General features: G+C 42.5%; 1 long non-coding RNA gene and 1 pseudogene across 1 annotated transcript; one reads left to right on the top strand and one right to left on the bottom strand.

Annotated features, from left to right (window-relative positions):
• LOC120434796 overlaps positions 1 to 22,190 on the top strand; it is a 126,246-nt pseudogene that overhangs the window by 11,721 nt on the left and 92,335 nt on the right.
• LOC120438586 lies at positions 6,939 to 20,833 on the bottom strand. Its single transcript, XR_005612006.1, has 4 exons — positions 20,023 to 20,833; positions 19,119 to 19,271; positions 18,823 to 18,953; positions 6,939 to 6,973 (listed from the first exon to the last, which is right to left on the bottom strand). It is a non-coding gene; the product is annotated as an uncharacterized LOC120438586 (long non-coding RNA).

Below are 22,190 nucleotides of genomic sequence, written 5' to 3' on the forward strand. Positions count from 1 at the left end.
TGGATGGATGGATGGATCGCTAATGTCACATAACTTTGCCGACATGTGGCCAACAGTAATGTTTTAATGTTCTTCATTATTAAACATTTGCACATAAATAAGTTACATAATATTCAGTACTTACTTTTAAAAGTTTACTCTTCGGACGCCCCTCTTCCGCCGTTTTTTTTTTTTCCGGCAAAATTATCCACACCCGCCGCCGAGCTATGCATTCTGGGATATGTTGGGCCGTGAAGACTACACCGCCACATCTTTTAAATTCAGGGAAATGAAGGACGCATTTGAGGGCCGCATTTCGAGCAGCGTTTGAATTGGGACAGCCTTTGTCGCGTCGCTGTGACGTAATCTGCCTTAAAATGCAGCCTTTAAAGCTGCAGACCCTGAATTGGGATACAGCCACTTACTGAATGAAACTCACAGGAAGTGATGTCAGTGGGAATGTTGGCTCCAGCAATCAGAGGAGGCGTGGCAGTAATTCAGTGTGGTGCATTAAAGGTCCCATCAGAGAGCTGCTCGCTCATGTTCAGCAGTCTGCCCTGAGAGGGTGACACCATCAGCTCCTTTTACAAATCACTGATCCCTTTGAGCTCCAAACAGGAGAGATGAGGTCATCACAGCATCATCAGCTAAACAGTGATGAATCTTCAGGCCCTGACGGCTACCAGCTGACTGTTAAAAACTGTGCCTGGATGACATCATCGACCTTTAACCTCAGTTTGTAATTGAGGTTTTAAGGATGCTGTTCTGTGCCACTCCTGTCACCGTGGACTCGTGTGCTTCTGATATTAATATGGAGATAACTGTGATTTCAATGATTATATTCTACTAGACTAAATTGGAGCAACATGTGCAATGAGGAGTATATAGATGTGAGACAGACTGTGCAAAGAGAGATCACTGACAGCAGTAACACATCAGACATATTCCATCAGGGCCAAATGAAAGCAGCACAGAGGGAGTGTGTATCTGCACTGATCTCATTAAAGCTGATATTAATATCCAGGTTAAAGATGACATGAAAGTTTTGGGTCTGTGGATCAGCAGGAAAGACTGTTGTGAGTCAAACTGGTCCAAGAAAGAAGGTGAAGGGAAAGAAGAAGTCTGGAAATGGGAAAACAAAAACCCTGATCATGAAGCTGGTGTGAACATTGTTGAAAGCCACACTGTGTCCAGATTATGTTCTTATCAGGTGTTTGCACCTCCACAAAAATCCATCATGACTGAATAAACTGAGGTCCAAACTCATCAGAGACGCTGTCTTTAAAATACTATCGTTAGAAATGTTTTGACTTTAATGTGAAAAATTCAGAGTTTTTTTTCCTTGTTGTGTTTGTTTGAAGCTGCTTCCTGTTGGCTTCAGCTGTTTGGAGTTTCCATTTTCTAAACTTCTACATTCTGAACCTTCTTCAGCTCTGAACAGATGATGAAACACTGAATGATTTCAAGCTCACACTTTGTCTAATAAACTTAAATCTTTCATTCTTTATACAGATTGTTTGGCTGTGGTTTGTCAGAGATCAGCTGTGATTATCTGGCAGCAGCACTGAAGTGCAACCCCTCCCATCTGAGAGAGCTGGACCTGACTAAGAACAAGTTGCAGGATTCAGGAGTGATGCATCTGTGTGGTTTCCTGGAGAGTCCAGGATGTGGACTTGAAACTCTGAGGTCAGTCACCATGTTTTAGTTGTGCTGAGATGAGTATGATGTGAAAGTTGTGTTGACACTAAATTGCAGACATAAGGCTGATATTAAACACATCCACACTGAAGATCTTGGTAAAGTCTGTTTTCTTCTTCTCTGGTTTGGTCCATTGACTGTAGCAGAACAATGTTCACATTCCAAACCTTCAAAGAAGAAGAAAAATCCTCCACTGGATAATTCACTGCGAAACTCTAAAACTCTTCATTCCACCTCAAAGTCTGTCTGACACTGAAATCCAAACCAAAATGGCCGTCATACATCATACAACACAAAGTCCAACATCCAAACCTCCTCCACTGCCAGCATGAATGATGGGAAAGAGAAGGAGGAACACTCTGACATTCAGGGTTAGAATGAGTTTCATGAAGCAGACTGTGAAGATCAAAGCTGCATTAGAAGCTTACATGAATGAATGAGTGGACAGAAGTGGACAGAGATCATCTGAAGCACTTCAAAGGCTTTAAATCAGCACATTTCTCTTTATTCTTTATCAACTCTGTTAATTTCTATCAGTTTTCTGTGGAATGAAGCTAACAGCAGGCTAACAAGATGCTGACCAACAGGTTTCTATTAAAGGTTGTAATTTGTATATTAAAAAGTGCCGGTGCTTTGGCTCAGCAGGGATCAGCTTACAATTAGAATACAGCTGCTTGATGGGATTAGCATGTCATAGCTATGACATAGATGGAATTTCAGTCCATCTATGAATTATTTTTGAAAACTGTTAGTTGGGTCTGCGCTTCGCAGACTTACAAATTTAAGTACAATAATTGCAACATTTAACAATTTGACTCCAACACTGTTTATTCAGCTTATGCTCACACGGCTGGAGCCTGTACCCTACCTGTCATAGGGCAAGAGGCGTGGTCCACCTGCACAGGTGAGCAGTCCATCACAGGGCCAACAGAGAGAGACAGAGAAGCACTCTCTCACAGCCACACCTACAGCCAATTTAGAAGCACCAATGAACCTAAGCAGCATTTCATTGGACTGTGGGAGAACATCCATCCTCCACAGAAAGGCCCAGCTGACCAACAAGCTTCAACCTACAACCTTCTTCCTTTAAGGCACTAGTGCTAACCACTTTTCCCAGTTCCAGCCCAAATCCTGCATTTTCCTGTTTCTGACTACAGGCCAACTACACTAACACTTTCTCATCAGACACTGCCATTTAGTGGAGGAAGTCTTGGTTCCATTTGAACCTTCAGATTACAGTTTGTTCCTTTAAAACGAGGTGGAGGTGGTGGGGCCAAAGGACCATCATCACTGAGTGCCATAGGACACTTAACCTTTGTTTACATTTGTTGCCCCCAAAAGTTGATTCTGTTCACCTGGATGTAGAGTTTTAAGTAGGAGAAACGTTTCGTCACTCATCCAAGTGACTTCTTCAGTCTCAGCTGACTGCAGGTTTCCCCAACCTTATAAACAGTACTTTTGCATAATGACTGAAACCAGCAACACTAAGGGAACAATGGGCTGGGAGGTGAGTTCTTTTATCATTAATATGCAAAGACCACTGATCAAAAACCATGAGTACCATTCACAGAGAGTTGGGGAATAGCTGCAATCACAGTGTTGTAAGATGGTGACAGATGTACCCTTAGGCCCCCTCCTCGATTCAGAGATGGTCTTTCCCTTTTCACGTAAATGGCCTCCTTGACTCCGCGCTCAAACCAGTGTTCCTCCCTGTCCAGGATGTGTACATCCTCATCATTGAAAGAGTGTCCACTGGCCTGTAGGTGTAAATAGACTGCAGAGTCCTGGCCTGACGAGGTAGCTCTTCTGTGTTGTGCCATCCTCTTAGCCAGAGGTTGTTTGGTTTCCCCGATGTATAAATCCTGGCAATCTTCCTGCACTTAAGAGCGTACACTATGTTACTCTGTTTGTGTCATATGCTGGGAACTTCCTGCCGTTCCAAGGAGGACTGGAAAATGTGTGAAAATCTCCCAGTCAGTTCCTCACAGCACACCTCAATCATTTCCCTCCCACAGCATCAGGGCCAGGGCTTTTTCTCTCTCTGATCCCACTAACAGATTTACACACAAACACCTCATCAGTGTCACTCTCAGAGCTACCAACCCTTTCCTACAATCACAAAGCTCTTCATTGAAATCAATGATATCAAAGCTGGAATCAAATGAGTCCAAGTCTTCTGCTGATTCAGCATCACGTTCATCTTTGCTCCTTGTTCTGCATCTCCACCATGGACTTCATTCCTTTCCAAGCCAGCCTTGAGTGTCCTTTATTCAGCTCATCCTCTGCTTTACTTTTACACCTGATTTTAGGTGCTTTATTTCTCTTTCAACAAGTTTCTGTGCCTCAGTCTTTTTCTTCTCTCCCTCATAACAAGACAGCTTCTTCTGCCTGAGAACATGTTGGAGGGATTTACTAATCCGGGGCTGCTTATTTGGGAAAATACTTCCTGTTTTCAAAGTAATCACCATTTTTTCCCAGAAAGAAATGTCAGTAGAAATCGATGATCTAAGTGAGAACATGAGCCTTTAAAAAGTCCCAGTGGGTGCAGTCAAAACAGACCCTCAGTCCCAGTATAGAGTCTTTGGTCCAGACTGGAACAACTGTGTGCCCAGTTTGAGCTCTCTTCAGTGCTGTGACCTGACAGACCCAGAGGGGCCATCACATCACATTTAGAAGCTCCCCTAATGGAGCCACAACACATGTCCAATACTTAGTCTGTCTTGTTGGACAAAATGGAAGAAATGATTCAAGGACTTAGTCACAGAACAGAGATTCAAATCTCCAAAATCCAACTGGCTGCATCAGGACATATAGTCTGAAACTCTGAACAGTTTCCTGTTTGAAGCTGCTTCCTGTTGGCTTCAGCTGTTTGGAGTTTCCATTTTCTAAACTTCTACATTCTGAACCTTCTTCAGCTCGGAACAGATTATGAAACACTGAATGATTTCAAGCTCACACTTTGTCTAATAAACTTACATATTTCATTCTTTATACAGATTGAAGGACTGTGGTTTGTCAGAGATCAGCTGTGATTATCTGGCAGCAGCGCTGAAGTCCAACCCCTCCCATCTGAGAGAGCTGGACCTGAGTAATGACTCCTGGTTCTCGACTAAGAACAAGCTGCAGGATTCAGGAGTGAAGCATCTGTGTGGTTTCCTGGAGAGTCCAGGATGTGGACTTGAAACTCTGAGGTCAGTCAGCATGTTTTAGTTGTGCTGAGATGAATATGATGTGAAAGTTGTGCTGACACTAAACTGCAGACATCAGGCTGATATTATACTGATCCACACTGAGGATCTTCATGGTAAAGTCTGTTTTCTTCTTCTCTGGTTTGGTCCATTGACTGTAGCAGAACAATGTTCACATTTCAAACCTTCAATGAAGAAGAAAAATCCTCCACTGAATAATTCACTGTGAAACTCTAAAACTCTTCATTCCACCTTAAAGTCTGTCTGACACTGAAATCCAAACCAAAATGGCTGTTTGCTTTACAGACAGCAGTCCAACACAAACATACACACATCATCCAAAACAAAGTCCAACATCCAAATCTCCTCCACTGCCAGCATGAATGATGGGAAAGAGAAGGAGGAACACTCTGACATTCAGGGTTAGAATGAGTTTCATGAAGCAGACTGTGAAGATCAAAGCTGCATTAGAAGCTTACATGAATGAATGAGTGGACAGAAGTGGACAGAGATCATCTGAAGCACTTCAAAGGCTTTAAATCGATCAAATTATTCTTTATGAACTCTGTTAATTTCTATCAGTTTTCTGTGTAATAAAGCTAACAGCAGGCTAACAACATGCTGACCAATAGGTGTCATAGGGCAAGAGGCGTGGTCCACCTGAACAGGTGAGCAGTCCATCACAGGGCCAACAGAGAGCGGCTGTATACCCAATTCAGGGTCTGCAGCCTTAAAGTACGCAGCCTTAACAGTCCTCAAGGGCCGCCTACTGAAAGACCACTAAGGCCGGAAGTGCGAGGCTTCTGAAATGGGACGCTGCCCAGGTTGCCTAGCAACCATGATACTAACAGCTGGAAATGTTTCATACAGCTTTGTTTGACAGAAATGAAGGAGAACATATTTTGTTCATTTGTTTCTACATGAGCTCTGTGTGATTTGATAAGTATCTGAGGCTGAGACCACAGGACTGTAAAACATGATTGTTGTGCTTCATTTCTATACTGAACGGTCATTTTAAGAATAGTTAGTAAATTATAATTAGCTAATGTTGTTCGTGAGACTAAAGTCATCTCACTTTGGTAATGTAAATATAATATGGCCAATATTATAGTTATTATATTAATCATCATTAGTTATTACAGCTATGAGTTTGAACTCTGTGTCAAATACTGAGCTTCAGTAAAGATTCAAGTTGCATTTATTTATATGTCCTATCACCTTAAATCTTCACTCAAAGACAAGTATCTCTGACAGTGTATATATAGATGTATCATATATAAGAGACAAATATTGTTCTCTTAATATGTTGGCATTACTAAATTTGGCTCAATGCTTACATATATGTGTAAAAAGAAAATGTATGAGCTGTGATAACTGTTTCTGATAGAATGAAGAGTAGACTGATATATGAAATATTCCTTTATTGGGTGAGAAAATCAGAGCATGTCATAACTGCTTTAAGTCATACAGAATAGATATCAGAGCCTTAAACAGGCTGACTTCTGCTAAATGGGTCAAACTGGGCAGAAAGTAAACAAACACATAACATCCTTATAGAATATGATGTAACACTATAGATCAACTTACCTCAGAATATATAAAGCATATAAACAATTACAGCAATATGATGCAACAAACACAGCAGTACTACTAATCCAAAATACTCAAAGCTTCATAGAACTGAAACAAACATTTATTTTTAGTTCCATTCTGCTGCTGATACATACTTTAGGTTTCTGAACATTAAACTTGTTGCTGCCTTTCATAGTGTGTAACTTGAAGGCCCTGAGTACTTTCTCCCACACTGAAAACACTGGAATGATAACATTATTTGAACATTACCTAATAAGACTGATTCAGGACAGACAATTAGTTATTTTAAACTTTTGTAGCAGTCCTTCACAAACTGGGAACAGTCTGTCTATTCTCTCCATCTGTCAGCTGCTGCTGGCTCTTCCTCCTCCTCTTCCTCACACACTGCTGAGTTTGTCCTGGTGGATCATCAGGGGTGCAAAGCCTCACAGATGATGTGCAGCAGTGGGTCCCTCAGTCTGTCCTCACTCTGGACACTTGCAGTCGTCACACATGGAAATCAAATGTGTGATAAGCTGCAGGATTCAAACACAAGTGTGACTTATAAATACATGTTCATACTTTTATTCCACAATCAGAGAAAAAGAAACAGAGAGAGAGTGCAGGACAGACAGACAGGTGACAGTCTCAGGTGTACACACTGCTACAAAACAGCACAGAGAAGGAGGATTTAGTGTTTGTGTTATTACGAGTGCTAAACAAGAAGAGTTCCCAGATGGTACAGTGGACACATGTGTGACTCCTGTGATTAAAGCATCTTTCTTTCAGCTTAACGAGTGAACCGTCAGCTCGTTCAAACACACGTTAAAGTCCGTTTGGCTCGACACCACCGGACAGAGGCAGCAATATAACATAGCTAACATTAACAGTGCAGTGAATCCTGCTTGTGCCGTCATATTCAGGACTGCAAACCGAGCAGCATCACTGACTTTCAGCTTGTTGTGTTTGTGGATATATGACTGACTTTAATTATCCATAAAATCATCACATTCTCTGTAAGATTAAGGTCGACTATTGAACGGTGTATATTTTAAAGTAAAGGCTTTAAAACCAAGTTAGTACAAACATCACTAATGTCACATAACTTTACCGACATGTGGCCAACAGTCATCTTTTAATGTTCTTCATTATTAACAATGTAATCAGCCTTAAAATGCGTCCTTTAGGCTGCAGACCCTGAATTGGGACACAGCCAGAGACAGAGAAGCACTCTCTCACATCCACACCTACAGCCAATTTAGAAGCACCAATGAACCTAAGCAGCATTTCATTGGACTGTGGGAGAACATCCATCCTCCACAGAAAGGCCCAGCTGACCAACAAGCTTCAACCTACAACCTTCTTGCTTTAAGGCACTAGTGCTAACCACTTTTCCCAGTTCCAGCCCAAATCCTGCATTTTCCTGTTTCTGACTACAGGCCAGCTACACTAACACTTTCTCGTGAGACACTGCCATTTAGTGGAGGAAGTCTTGGTTCCATTTGAACCTTCAGATTACAGTTTGTTCCTTTAAAACGAGGTGGAGGTGGTGGGGCCACAGGACCATCATCACTGAGTGCCATAGGACACTTAACCTTTGTTTACATTTGTTGCCCCGAAAAGTTGATTCTGTTCACCTGGATGTAAAGTTTTAAGTAGGAGAAACGTTTCGTCACTCATTCAAATGACTTCTTGAGCCTCAGCTGACTGCAGGTTTCCCCAACCTTATAAACAGTACTTTTGCATAATGACTGAAACCAGCAACACTAAGGGAACAATGGGCTGGGAGGTGAGTTCTTTTATCATTAATATGCAAATTCTCATGATCTTTGATCAAAGACCACTGATCAATGGCCATGAGTACCATTCACACAGAGTTGGGGAATGACTGCAATCACAGTGTTGTAAGACGGTGAAAGATGTACCCTTAGGCCCCCTCCTCGATTCAGAGATGGTCTTTCACTTTTCAGGTAAATAGCCTCCTTGACTACCTGCTCAAACCAGTGATTTGACCTGTGATCTGACAGACCCAGAGGGGCCATCACATCACATTTAGAAGCTCCCCTAATGGAGCCACAACACATGTCCAATACTTAGTCTGTCTTGTTGGACAAAATGGAAGAAATGATTCAAGGACTTAGTCACAGAACAGAGATTCAAATCTCCAAAATCCTACTGGCTGCATCAGGACATATAGTCTGAAACTCTGCACAGTTTCCTGTTTGAAGCTGCTTCCTGTTGGCTTCAGCTGTTTGGAGTTTCCATTTTCTAAACTTCTACATTCTGAACCTTCTTCAGCTCGGAACAGATTATGAAACACTGAATGATTTCAAGCTCACACTTTGTCTAATAAACTTACATATTTCATTCTTTATACAGATTAAAGGACTGTGGTTTGTCAGAGATCAGCTGTGATTATCTGGCAGCAGCGCTGAAGTCCAACCCCTCCCATCTGAGAGAGCTGGACCTGAAGTGGAACAACCTGCAAGATCCACATGTGAAGCAGCTGTCTGATCTTCAGCAGAGTCCAGACTGGCGACTGGAGACTCTGGTGTAAGTAGAGTGATGGAGTGAGTGGGTGGTGCTGTCAGCAGTATTGTACTAAACACAGTCAGTATGAAACAAGGATCCAGTGTTTCCTGTAAAGCTGCAGCTTCTCAGTGAAGCTGTGAGAGGAGAATGGAGACAGGCTTCAGGATTGGACACAAACACTTCCTGTTTTTGACCTTTATGGTGACCATAGTAACGGCTGACACGCTCTGATCAAACACTGTCAACAGCCAATCAGCTCTCTGAACAAAGCAGCACGCGGACCAATGACTGCATTCATTTCCAGGTTTAAAGCAGTGAAGAACACAGTCTGTAGGTGATAAAGACTTTAGTGAGAGCAGATGTTTGGATGGAATTCCTCCAGTTAACAGCTGGAACCGTCCATCTGGATTGTTGGGCTTGTTGTTGGGGTTCCTACAGAGCTCAGAGTGGACACACCAAGGTTCTTCTAATGAATGAAAGTCCAAACTCAAACTAGGAGGGAAAAACATTTTCATCAACTTCAATAAAAATTCAAAGACTAGAAAAAGTGAAGCAACAATGAGTCCTAGTACAGTCCCAGCACTGAAGGCCCTGCTGCTCTTTACACTGGATTTGCTGCATCACTGACTGACAGCTGATGAAGAGTCTCTGGAAACACTCGTTTATCTCCTCTGCTCTTCTTTCTTTTCTCTGCAGGTGGAGACGATGGTAAACAGGACGGTGTGTGTGCCGAGAGAGGAGGAGCTGTGTCCTGATGATCCTGAGAGGTTGAAGCAGCAGCAGCTTGTGTGTAGAGACGCTCTGACTGGACCATGTTACTGTGAGGTGGAGTGGTGAGCTTCATCCAGCAGTGACTGACAGAGGAATGAAGTGCAGATGACTGTCAGTGCTGCAGAGTGAACTGCTCTGCTAAAATTTCTTTGGCTCTCGGAGGAGGCGGACGCACTTTTACTCCTCTCCCTTATCTTCCCTGCTGTCCTTGTCTAGTCTTGTGTTTTGTATTACTTTCCCTGGAACAATCTCTCACAGTCTGTGTCTAAAACCTAAAAGAGAATTATGGATTTGATCAACTGGTCTCTGAACGCTATTGACACCTTTTTCTCAACGAGAAGTCTGGGCTCGGGAGAGCCCGAGTGCCCTGGAGGGACTTTCCCTGCCGGATACACGATGGACGGGTGGCAGAACTGGAGGATCGTGTGCCTGGCGGGACTGTCGATCGAGGACGCTGAAGATATCTACCTATTCGGAACCATGATAACAGGGTTCTTGCTGATCGGAGCTGGCTTGGCCCTGGCTTATCGGAGAATTAAGAAAGCGGAACCGGCTGTTCAAACCCCCACAAGGCTGCCCGCTGGAATTGAAACGATTGGACGAGGTGCGGCTTCTCAGAAAGGGCTCACTGAATGCAGCATGGTTAAGAGCTTGGAGGCACTTACGACTGCGGTGAATGCTCAAACTAACACCTCTGAGCATATATTGGATTTCATCAGGAAAGAATCCACCCAAAACAACAACTCAGGGCGGAAGCTGGATTACATCTCGGATCAGTTGGCTGCGGTCGTGAGGTCTCAGAATCTGCTCTGTGAGCAACAGAGTGACAAGATCACGGGATCAACGGTTAATAACATCATGGAGAAACTCGCAGCCATTCAAAGGGAAATTGAGAGACCAGTGTCGGAGTGCTAAAAACAGCTTGAAATTCTCATGAGTTGTTTGCAAAAGAAAAATCACCGTCATAATGCGGCTACCCCTTCGGCGCCAGCTGTGAGCTCAAGGCTGGAGCTGAACAAAAACTCCCTGATAACAACTGTGTTGAGTCTGTTCCTTCCCATTCCATGCAAGGCCACCTGGGTTGGCTGGAAGACTGTTTACTTGGCCTGGCAGGGCGAAGGACATTGTCTCAGCTGAACTATGGACACGCATACACATACATATACTGATACTGATAAGCATTCACTGGCGCATCACCCTCCCTACCCTCTTATCTTCTCTACCCAACGTCACCTCCAACGCTTACCTCCCCCATGATGTGGACATCGGGTCAGCTGGAGGCACAGTCGAAGATTGCAGCGGTCCCAGATCAGATGTTCGCACTGGAACACTTTCCCATGTTGCTTGTCTGTGTTTATTGTGTTATGTGTGTTGATATCTGTGCATTCCTGCTTCAGATTAGAGATGGCACGATACCACTTTTTATGTCCGATACCGAAATCATAAATTTGGATATCCGCCGATACCGATATGAATCCGATATAGTGTGTTTTTTAATCAATAAAACTGTTTTTTTAATATCTTGCTGCATTTTGTATAAGTTCATACTCAAGTTTAAATAAACAACAACACTAAAGCTATTCTGTTATACCTGTGTGTAAAAAAAAATACACTGCACCGAAAATATTTCATAGTTCAGCAACACTGATCAATCTAATAAACCTTACCTAACTTAAAATCTAACTTAAACCTGCTCCATCCTCCCTATTCTGGTATTTTAAAGAGTACTTAGCAGAAATATTAAGCAACCTAACTAATAGGGTTGCAAACTCCCAGCAAAAAAAATAAAAAATAGGGAACCACCCCCCACCCTCCACCTCATGATGCTTAATCGATGTAATCAACTTTGATATGATGCAGTGTGAAAAAAAATGCACAGAAACAAATTATTTTTCAAGAATAATTAAATAGATTCAACATCTTTCTTCAGCAGAATTGCAGACTGCACAGATGGTATCTTCCCAAAGGAAAAAGTACTATAGCTTACTAGGGTATATTAGACTTAACAGTTACTATATACAGTAATGGACTTCTATACATTTTACATCAGATTAAAACTTTGGGTGTAAGATTCAGATAATTATTTATTAAAAGCTAGACATTTTAAATGAGAATAAGAAAGAAAAGTATGTCTTTGTGCCCCCTTTTCCCTGTTTATGCCATATCGGCCCCCCTGGCTACACTTTGCTAGATCCGCCCCTGCACAGTTACCAGCCGTCAGCTGCGTAGAAAATGATCCTGGTCTAGAAAGTAATATTAAATACATTCTAACAACAGCTTATCAAGCCTAAACGTGCTGCTGTTGTTCAGCCGCTGGTTTCCTCTTTTTGGCGCGAAGTGGGCAATAAACAAAGAAGAGAGACGGACTCGCGACAGAAAAGCCGATCAGCTGATCATTAAGCAGTTTCATGATTGAAGTAGCAACAGGAAGGTGAGGGAGAGAGAGGCAGTCGCTCCATATATCGGTTGTTAAGCTTAACGCGGGAATGCTTTACAAACATTCAGAGATGAACTTACACACTTGCTTTACTTCTCTCTGGGATAACTTCCTGGAGATGAAATGCTGGTTTGGTAGCGAGGCTACAAATACACACAGCCGCTCTGTCACGTGACGCATACTGCTGCAACGTGCTACGGTTATGAGCCGAGTTACACCATGTCGCAAGTTTTGTGAGATGCTTTTTTGATATTTAATGGATCGGATTACATTTTTTATTTTTCGCTGATATCCGATCTAGTAATTTAGGTCAGTATTGGACCGATACCGATACGCAGTGTTGGGAAGGTTACTTTTAAAATGTATTCCATTAAAGAATACTGAATACATGCCCCAAAATGTATTCTGTAACGTATTCCGTTACGCTACTCAATGAGAGTAACGTATTCTGAATACTTTGGATTACTTGATATATTATCGTGCTGTTTACAACTACGTGAATGTACTATTGCTGTGATTTATTACTGTTACTGAAGGTCCGCGGCTCCGAACCGTAGTAAAGGGACCTCTGGCTAATACGGTGGGTTCCCTGTCGGGCTGGTAGCCGAAAAATAGCTTTACTTTGTTGTCTGGGTCAACTTTGCTTGCCAGAGACAGAGAGAGGCGTTGAAAGACTGCTCCAACGGAACTTATTTACACGAACACAGTGTACACTTCAGTCTTAATAGCTTACTTACAAATGGGCTCGTCAGGCACTCTTCTTGGCTCCAGTGGTTATTATTATATTTACATGCTTCCAGCTCCTGTTTTGCTCCGTGACAGCTCGGACTTTCCTTTCTCTCCTCCCTCGCTCACAGACACATAACGGGTATGGCAGTCCGTTCTCGCTGCAGCACGGACTACACTGCCCATGAGGCTACATTCTTTAGGGCCATGCCTGTAGCATTCTGCCTATTAGCTTAGCACAACAACAACAACAAAAAAGCGCTCTCTCACCCAGGAAACACGCAGAGAGAGAGAGAGCGTCACCCTGTAACCATGGCAACCGTAACGCTGCCGCCTGGAACAACATTACGTAGCTGTCAAACAAACCCAAACAGTCCTGACCCGCGACAATATGAAACAGGAAAGTACCGCCGTGTAATCCATTTATTTCAACAAAGTAACTGTATTCTGAATACCACCTTTTTAAACGGTAACTGTAACGGAATACAGTTACTCATATTTTGTATTCTAAATACGTAATGGCGGTACATGTATTCCGTTACTCCCCAACACTGCCGATACGTAATATCGGATCGGTCCATCTCTACTTCAGACCCTCCTGGATCAAACTCAGCTGGAACAGAAACACTTCTGAATAGATTTGAATAAAGAATATATTTGATATATACTGTAGATGTCCTGTAGACTTAGATGTTGCAGTTTGTCTCTTGTAAATACAGTCTGTGAGCAGCTATGAGGTTAAATTTGTTATTATCAGGATGTCCCAAAAAACTCCCTGAAAAACCTTCAATTAATCCAAAATGCTGCAGCAAGGTCTTAAATAATCAGGCCCCATCTTATCTTAATGACCTTGTAGTACCATATCACCCTATTAGAGCACTTCGCTCTCGCTCTGCAGGCTTACTTGTTGAATGGGAGGCAGAGCCTTCAGTTTTCAGGCCCCTCTTCTGTGGAACCAGCTTCTAGTTTGGATTCAGGAGACAGACACTATCTCTACTTTCAAGATTAGGCTTAAAACTTTCCTTTTTGCTAAAGCATATAGTTAGGGCTGGATCAGGTGACCCTGAATCCTCCCTTAGTTATGCTGCAATAGACGTGAGGCTGCCGGGATTCCCATGATGCATTGAGTTTTTCCTTTCCAGTCACCTTTCTCACTCACTATGTGTTAATAGACCTCTCTGCATCGAATCATATCTGTTATTAATCTCTGTCTCTCTTCCACAGCATGTCTTTATCCTGTCTTCCTTCTCTCACCCCAACCGGTCGCAGCAGATGGCCCCGCCCCTCCCTGAGCCTGGTTCTGCCGGAGGTTTCTTCCTGTTAAAAGGGAGTTTTTCCTTCCCACTGTCGCCAAAGTGCTTGCTCATAGGGGGTCATATGATTATTGGGTTTTTCTCTGTACCTATGAAGCGCCTTGAGGCGACTTTTGTTGTGATTTGGCGCTATATCAATAAAATTGAATTTAATTGAATTGGACCCATGGCTGCAACACAAGTTAATTCAGAGCTCATATTAATATTAATATTATACTGTGTAAAAAAAGAAAAAAGTTAAAACAGAACAGTTATCAATCATGTGTTTCTTCAGTTAATGGTAACATGAGTTATATCAAAAAATGTTTCCCTTTTAACATTTAGCATTTTACAGTGTAATAACATAATCTAACCCCAGTAAATAAAACAGAAATTCCCTCAAAGCAAACATCAGCATCCCCAGAATTAAGTCTTCCACTCCTCCTGTTTGTCAACCTTTTATTTATTTCCCACCTTGGTCCAGTCACACACATTCACTCACCTACATTCACACAAGATATTTTTTTGCTGATAGTCGAGCCTCCGGCGCAAATAATCAGATGCTCCACATTAGCAAAATAAGATCAATCATTTGTTTTATTTTGTTTTCCTTTTTAGGAAAATAGTTCTTTAGGCTTTTGACTGGATTGAATCGCTACAGTCCTTTTAGACAGAGACTCACAACCAATCAGGTCTCCTCAGCCAATTATAATCTGTAAAGCCCACCTTATGTTTGTTCTCCCGAGAATTTTGTCAGCGCTGTTAGTTCACTCTCTTTCAGGCCTGCTTCACAACAAAAATGAGAAAAAGAGAGCTGGTTATTAGCTCATCAAAACACAAAACAAAATCACCTAACAGGTTTTTTCTAAGTGCACTGTTACAAAAATAATGGGCCCCCTTAGACATGTCCATGTTTATTAAAACTCCCTCTATTAAAAATAAAAACAACCTCAAAAATCTTAAACAATCTTAAATGTCACCCGTTCAACGCACTGAAAACCTCGTCAAAAGCTGCACCGTTTTGCACACAACAATGTCCCCCTTAAGCCCTTTACCATACTTAGATTCAGCCTAGGATATAAACACGTTATAACAATGTGTCAACACTAAATTATAAATTTCTTGTCCAAATCTGCACCTCTGAACAGTCTACTTTGCTTCCCTTCCTGAAGGCCTCAATCACACAGACACACAGGAAACTCCTCTGTCATCACTCACTCGAGCTAATTTGCATACTGAGTCATATTTCAACTTCAGGCTTTAAGTGTATTTTATTAAACACCCTTCTATCACTCATGAAATTAGCAAGCTGATTTAATTGCATTTGTTTGTGTTCTTAGCCAGGTTTTAATCACTGTCTATGCATTAATCTTCATGAGCTTGTCTCTGTAAGGTTAGTGCATTTTCTGTTTTTATGTGTGATTTTTTTTAAATGTTTCTTTTGCAGTGTTTCAGACTCCTTTTAGAGAGGGTGTGTTTTCTCTCTTTGGCTCATCACTGGTCATTGTTAATGACATTTCCAGCGGCTTTACCCTTGAAGTCCCGTCTTCTTCACTTCATCTCACCAGTGAGTCTGGGCTCACAGGGACTGAGGCCGAGTAATCGTGACTGTGCCTGCCTTAGGTTGTCCCAGGGTTTCGAGGTGGGATCTTACCCGTCATGGGCTATCCAGTCTTCCATACTCGCCTGATACGGGGGCCAAGTGGGCAAGGGTGCTATGAGGGGAGGGGACACACTGGCTCTGGAAATTAAAGGAGTGTAAGCTGCTTTCTTCATTGCATGTGTATATTAAACTATCTCACTTCTAATTCTTTCCAACAATAATTTCACATGTGACAATTTGTGTACGTGCATTTTCAATTCATTAATGTAATTGTTAGTTCATGTATTTATTTTTCTCGGTATTTCTCTTTTCTAAAACATGTAATTAATATAATTTTATTACTTTTTCTTAAGACATTCATTCGCTTCATCTTCTTAAAGTTTAACTCGTCTGTTTCTCTCTGTCTGCTGTCTTGACACAGTCAGCTCCTTTTATGGGCATGTAGTTCCTGTTACACACACGATTTCCTGTCACAGACACACCACACGCACACATTTCCTTTTTTCTGCAGAAACTCTTTGTATTTTGTAGTTATAGCCTACAAACCCTCAGTAATTCTACTAAATCTTGATCTAAAAACAATACACCTTTATTTCACACACACACTTTTGAATAGAGCTCTTTGGTCATTCACGCAATGCTTTCATAATTGTCTCACACTAGACAGATGTTTCTAGTATATCAGGCTTGGCCAACATTACAGGGACTTACTTGCAGAGACCCACGAGCTCCAAACTTGCTGCTTTATGATTGGTGCAGATGCTCTAAGCTACTATTAACCAATAAGAACCACGGGGTCAGGTGTCACTACAAGAACTTATCAGCCACCAACTTGTATATATAACTTTACTCACACTTGTAAAACTCTGCAAGTAGAATTCAATGGGGCAGAGTGACCTGAGCACAGGCCCACTCTGTGACACTCAGAGCTTTGTGGATATCATCTGCAGGTGCACGTACTGGGAGTATTGGACACAGTGCATGTGCAGCCAGCTTGCAGCCACTTTGCCACCACTTTAGGACAATGTTTACAGTAGACTGAGCCACACTGACTTTGAGCAGTCATTGTGCTGCTGCATGGCTGATGGCACTGTCCCTGCAGCTGTCAGGGACAACAAGAACCACACAACTACCTCAGCCAAGCCAAGACTGTGCTGATGTTGTGACCTGAGACCAAGACACTAACCCAGGATGGTGATATGATGGTGTGAGAGTGGGTGGATGAGCCCATCCACCTTAAATATGGATCATATAAATATCTGTAATGCAACACATGTTTTGTGCAACATGAACATATTTCCAGCTGTTTCATGTTGTGTTTCCAAGATTTCAGTTTACTGTAACTTTCATTTGTATTTCCTTCAGTCTGTTAATCTTGGAGCTGTGAGCAGCTTCTTATTACCAGGTGAGAATATGTAACAGTCTGTAGATGTGATGACACTATGGAGCGGATCTCCTGTCTAGTTCTGCACAGAAAGCTGATGTCACTGCAGCTGCTAATATGTGCTGCAGCCAAGCCTACATGAGAGGGCTGTGCTGTGGAACAGGGTGGTGCAGGTGGTGTTATCTACATTTGAACATTAGACAACAGTCATATGAAGACACTTGATATTGTTAGCTAAAGACCTACAATAAGAGAAGAGAGCAGCAGCACTAGTGCAGCAACAGCAGCTCATGTTCTAAAAACACTGATCAATGATTTGACTGTAACTGCTCCAACTGTCTGTGTCAGTGATGCTGTTGGAGATGAATGTTTCAGTAACACTGAGACTGAAATGGTTTAACACTGGTTTCATGTTCAGATAGATTTGACCTGCTGTTAAATGTCACATATTTCTGATATATGTATAACACATAATCATGCTCTGTTACACACATTCATATTTGACTGTTACTGTATCATATTCAGTCCTCGTCTTACACTCAGGTGTTCTTCGCAGTCACAGACGTGTCTGTAGTTGTTGTTGTCAGTGTGTGTGTGTGTGTGTGTGTGTGTGTGTGTGACTTTTACTGCTACCTTTCATTATATAATTACCAACAAGAATAAACTGTTAATTACCACCAAAGAACCGCTCACTTCCAGATGTTAGCTGCCAAAAGATTTTGTCAAATGTTTATTATCAACTTATTTTTTTTTCCAACCTAAATATCACCTGCTTTAAAGTAGCCTGGTTGTCTAGCAGTACTAGTTTGTGTCACTAGATGGCAGTGTAGGCTTTGGTGTGTGTTTGATCACTTTGTGTTTGTGTGTTTCTGGTGTGATCACAGCTGAGACGTGTTTGGTTCTGTGGGCCTTTCAGTTTCATCTAAAACCTCCTGAAAGTCTGAATAATCGTCTCCTTCATTGAGATCAGACAAAAGCACTAACTAACAATAACGACTAGTAAGTGCCTCAGTTACCAGAAATTACAGTCAGAGATAAGTATTTATGAAACCTCAGAGAAATCAAAACTCATAACATTTATAGAACCAGAATTATCCTGTATGTTAATCATCTGAAACATTATTATTATCTAAATACTTCATTAATCATTTTCTAAGTAATAAACCTATAATTTACAACCATAACAGCTCCTAAATAACTGCTCTGTCTGTGATGTAATGCTTTAGACATATAAAACTGCTGTCACTGATGATGTTCTGAACTTATTGATTCAGATCTTTTAAATCTGTCTTAATGTAACCGGCGTGTTCCTACGTTGTGTCTGACAATGAAAGGTCAAAGAAACAAAGAGCTCCAAGTCATTAACTTGCTCGCTGCAGCTCCTACAACCAAATGCAAACAGTAGGGAAGAGGGTTAGCTCCACCCACCACAACTTCCAAGCTAGCAAGAATGATCTGTTCATGCTAGCATAGACTGTGCCTGTAACACATCTGTGGCACACACGTACTACACATTTACAGCATCTAGCAAAGACACAATGATGACAATAACTGAACTAAAAACACAATCAGAAACATCAGGGTGGCTAAATATACATTATATGTGTGTTGTACAGTGTTGGGAAAGAAATGACACCGACCTCTCCCACAGGGGGATTGTAGAAAAGGGGAGGGGCCAAAGGGGTACCCCAAAATTTACAGGGTTGCACCAAAGAAGAAGAATGAGGAGGGGCTCCAGCTGATAATAAACATAAGTGCAGACTTGGAGGTCCTGAAAGTATAAAAGGAACAGTTTGGGTCTGGTTCCATTAATAAACTACATACTAATGCTCACTATTGTGTAGTTATTATAAAGTGCGAGTAAATCCTCCCTCTGGAAGAGTCCATGTGTCAGTATTCAGACACCTGGCTTGGGTTTCTGCAGCTAGTTTGTCACCTGTGAGGACTCTGAGACAAACCCACAGCATGCAGGTCATTTCTACATCTGTTGGTGTGTCCTCAGTTTCCCAGCATGCCTTGGCTGTGCTCATGGAAGTGAATGAGGGTGAACGATCTGTCCTGCTGCCCTGTCAGTACTCGGATTTCATACCTGGTGATCACAGAGGACAAAAGCAGCGTTACAGCGGCGCACATCGATGAGAGCTGATGCTCTCAACACTTCAGACCTCCGCCTGTCTCTGAGAAAACCAACAATGGCTGTCAGCAGCAACTACACCTGCTCCACCAGTGCTGGGAGAGAAGAGCTGAGACTGACAGCTCTTTGTACAGGTCAGTACTGTAGAGGTCAGAGGTCAGTTTGCTGACAAACCATTTAAAAAACCTTTTTGAGCTAAAATCCATGGAAGTCACAGAGGAAAGAAGAGACACTGCAGAGAGGATCCAGAATATTTGATGTTTTCTGATGACAGTTAAAGTTTCCAGCTATCAAAAAGTGTAACAGCGCAGCCTTCATGTCCTTTCAGTTCTCCATCATTTATGATGACTGTCCGTTATAAATCATGTTGGCTAGTTTTCTAGCTCAGTCCATGTCTCCAAAGCAAACTTCTGTCCCACACTTTCTGTGCTGAGTCTTCAGGGATTCTTTTCACTTGGTGCTGAACTAACTTTAATGAATTGGGGCTCCAAAGAAACCCCAGCCCTCCCTAAACAAGGCTAACAAGCAATGCAACAACTCTGTGGGCTCTCTGTAGTGTAGCTGTTAATCACAATCAGCTTCACTGACCACAGATATGCACACATGACACCTTCATGACAGACACTTACTATATGCACAGCATATGCATGAGGACTGACTATAAATATCTACAGAGCCACTTCCTCTATCTGCTGGTGGTACATACCTGTCCTTCCATCATGGCTGCTCTCCTTGCTCCTCCTCTTTCTCTGCTTTCTGCTGTCTGAGGTTTTCACTAAGTACACGGTCAGTTGTGGCTGATGTCTGTGGTCTCGTCCTGAACAGTGGTTCTGCTGACACTCACTGGTCCTCTGACTCGTTCCTTCCTCGTGTCAGTGCTTTCAGTCTTCTCCTTTGGCGAGCTCATTATCCCAGCTGGGTATCTGATCAGGGCGGCAAGGCGCAGGTGTTGATTGGCCACAGTCAGATCCACCTACAAGCATCTTTGATTTCTTCTTCTTTTTATCCTGCAAAGCTCAAACTTCACTATAATACAAAGACATTTCAGAAACGCTGCACTGAGTGAAAGATAACAGCAGTGACCTAAATGAGTCTCCAGCGTATTCAAATAGATTTTATGTGAAGCATTAAAATCCAACTTTTGTTTCTCATCCTTTCAGTTTTGTGCTCGTGCTGTTAGTCTGAGAAGCTCCTTGTTTGAAGTCAGCTCAGGATCATAAAGACTTCAAATCTATTTGATGCCTGAGTAACTTCCATACGGAGAAACATCTGGATCAAATCCACACTGAATGTTTATGTGACACATTTAAAAGAAGTCTGTGTTGTTCACAGTCGTGCTTGTACAGAGTGCTGACAGCTGACAGGACCTAACAGAAATAATGTGTCTGTGCTGAATGAGACACTAACATAACACATGATGATGTTCATGAGTCTGTGATGGAAACACTGGTTCTTTCAGTCATTGGTGTCCTCACTCCAGTCCATGTCAGCTGGAACTAATGATTTGGATCTTAATTGTGTCAACGTTGTTGGATCTGTTTACATATTTGATTAAAAAGAATTTTATCTAATGTGATCACAGATCCCTGCAGGGTGACTGAACGCTCGGCACACTTCCAGCTGTGGAGGCGCAGTGATGGCGCCCTGCAAACATGAATGACCCCTGTGCACTTTGTTTACATGCTGCTTTATGGTCTTTGCTGTAACTGAACTTCATATCTAGTCTCCTGAGCATGTCTCTCCTCCTGTTACAGGATGTGATGTGTCAGATGGGCGTGTGCCCGTGAGGATCTGTGATTTTCAAGGTCAGGACGTGTTTCAGCCTCTGCTGGCGTTGATGTCACAGAAGAGTTAAAGCCTTCCTGTTTCATCGTCCTCGTCTTCTGACAGCGAGCAGAGACGTGTCTGTGATGGCGTTTGGTCGTGTCGACGTCTCGTTACGACGTGAGCGTTTCATTTGATGAACAGTCCTGATGGATTGTGATTGGTGAAACTGGAGACTTGCTCCGCCTCCCACCTCGTCCATCATCTTCCTGTGTGTTGTCCCAGTGTGTGTTTGCTTTGATGTGGATGTCAAAGAGTCCTTACTGATGCAGACACCTCCTGTCTCTGTGGCTGCTGCTGCTCTGTCTCTAGTTTCTCTGCTTCAGCTTTGTTTTCTCAGTCTGGAGGAAATGGCTGTAATACTCATACCTACTTTAGGCCCCTCCCACAGGGTAGACAACCAGACTGTGACATCATCATGTGACACATCCTATTGAGTTAAATCTTTCTGTCCTTCCTGTTTAGTGACCTCATCATTTAGCACAGCCTCATTAAATCTGCAGTATTTAGATAGTTTACTGGGTCCTGTCCTCACCATCAAACATACTGGTTTGTGTCCTCACACAGTGATGGTTCTGTACTACAGTCACTGGTCCCATAGAGTTCTTTACCAGGTGGTGCTGAAGAGCTCTCATGGACCCGGGACATGAAGGTGATGTAAGTGGCCCAGAGATCTGAGCCCAGTTCTGCTGGGTCCACGGTCGGTCTGAGAGCACAGCTGAAGTTAAATATACAGGATATAAAGTTTAAGACGTGTTTGTTTCAGCTGCTGTGGGAACATCTTGTTCCCTCGTTGGCCTCTGGGACGCGCTATCTTCTCACATGTTCTTCACATCCAGCTGTTGGCTCGGTGTCTCGGTGCAGCAGATATCTGATCGTGCTCTTTGTCGCTGACGCCTTGGTTCTGCTCGCGCCCCTCTCGCGTTTCTGTCCTCAGCTTTTCTAGTTTCTGGATTCTGTGTGTGGAGTGTCGTCCTCTTCCTGTAGAGCGCAGCGTCACACTGATTTTACACACATACATGTTGATGGTCAGTGGGCCGGACGAGTGAA

Source organism: Oreochromis aureus, linkage group 3 (assembly GCF_013358895.1).
Source record: "Oreochromis aureus strain Israel breed Guangdong linkage group 3, ZZ_aureus, whole genome shotgun sequence".
In the NCBI taxonomy this organism is placed as follows: domain Eukaryota; kingdom Metazoa; phylum Chordata; class Actinopteri; order Cichliformes; family Cichlidae; genus Oreochromis; species Oreochromis aureus.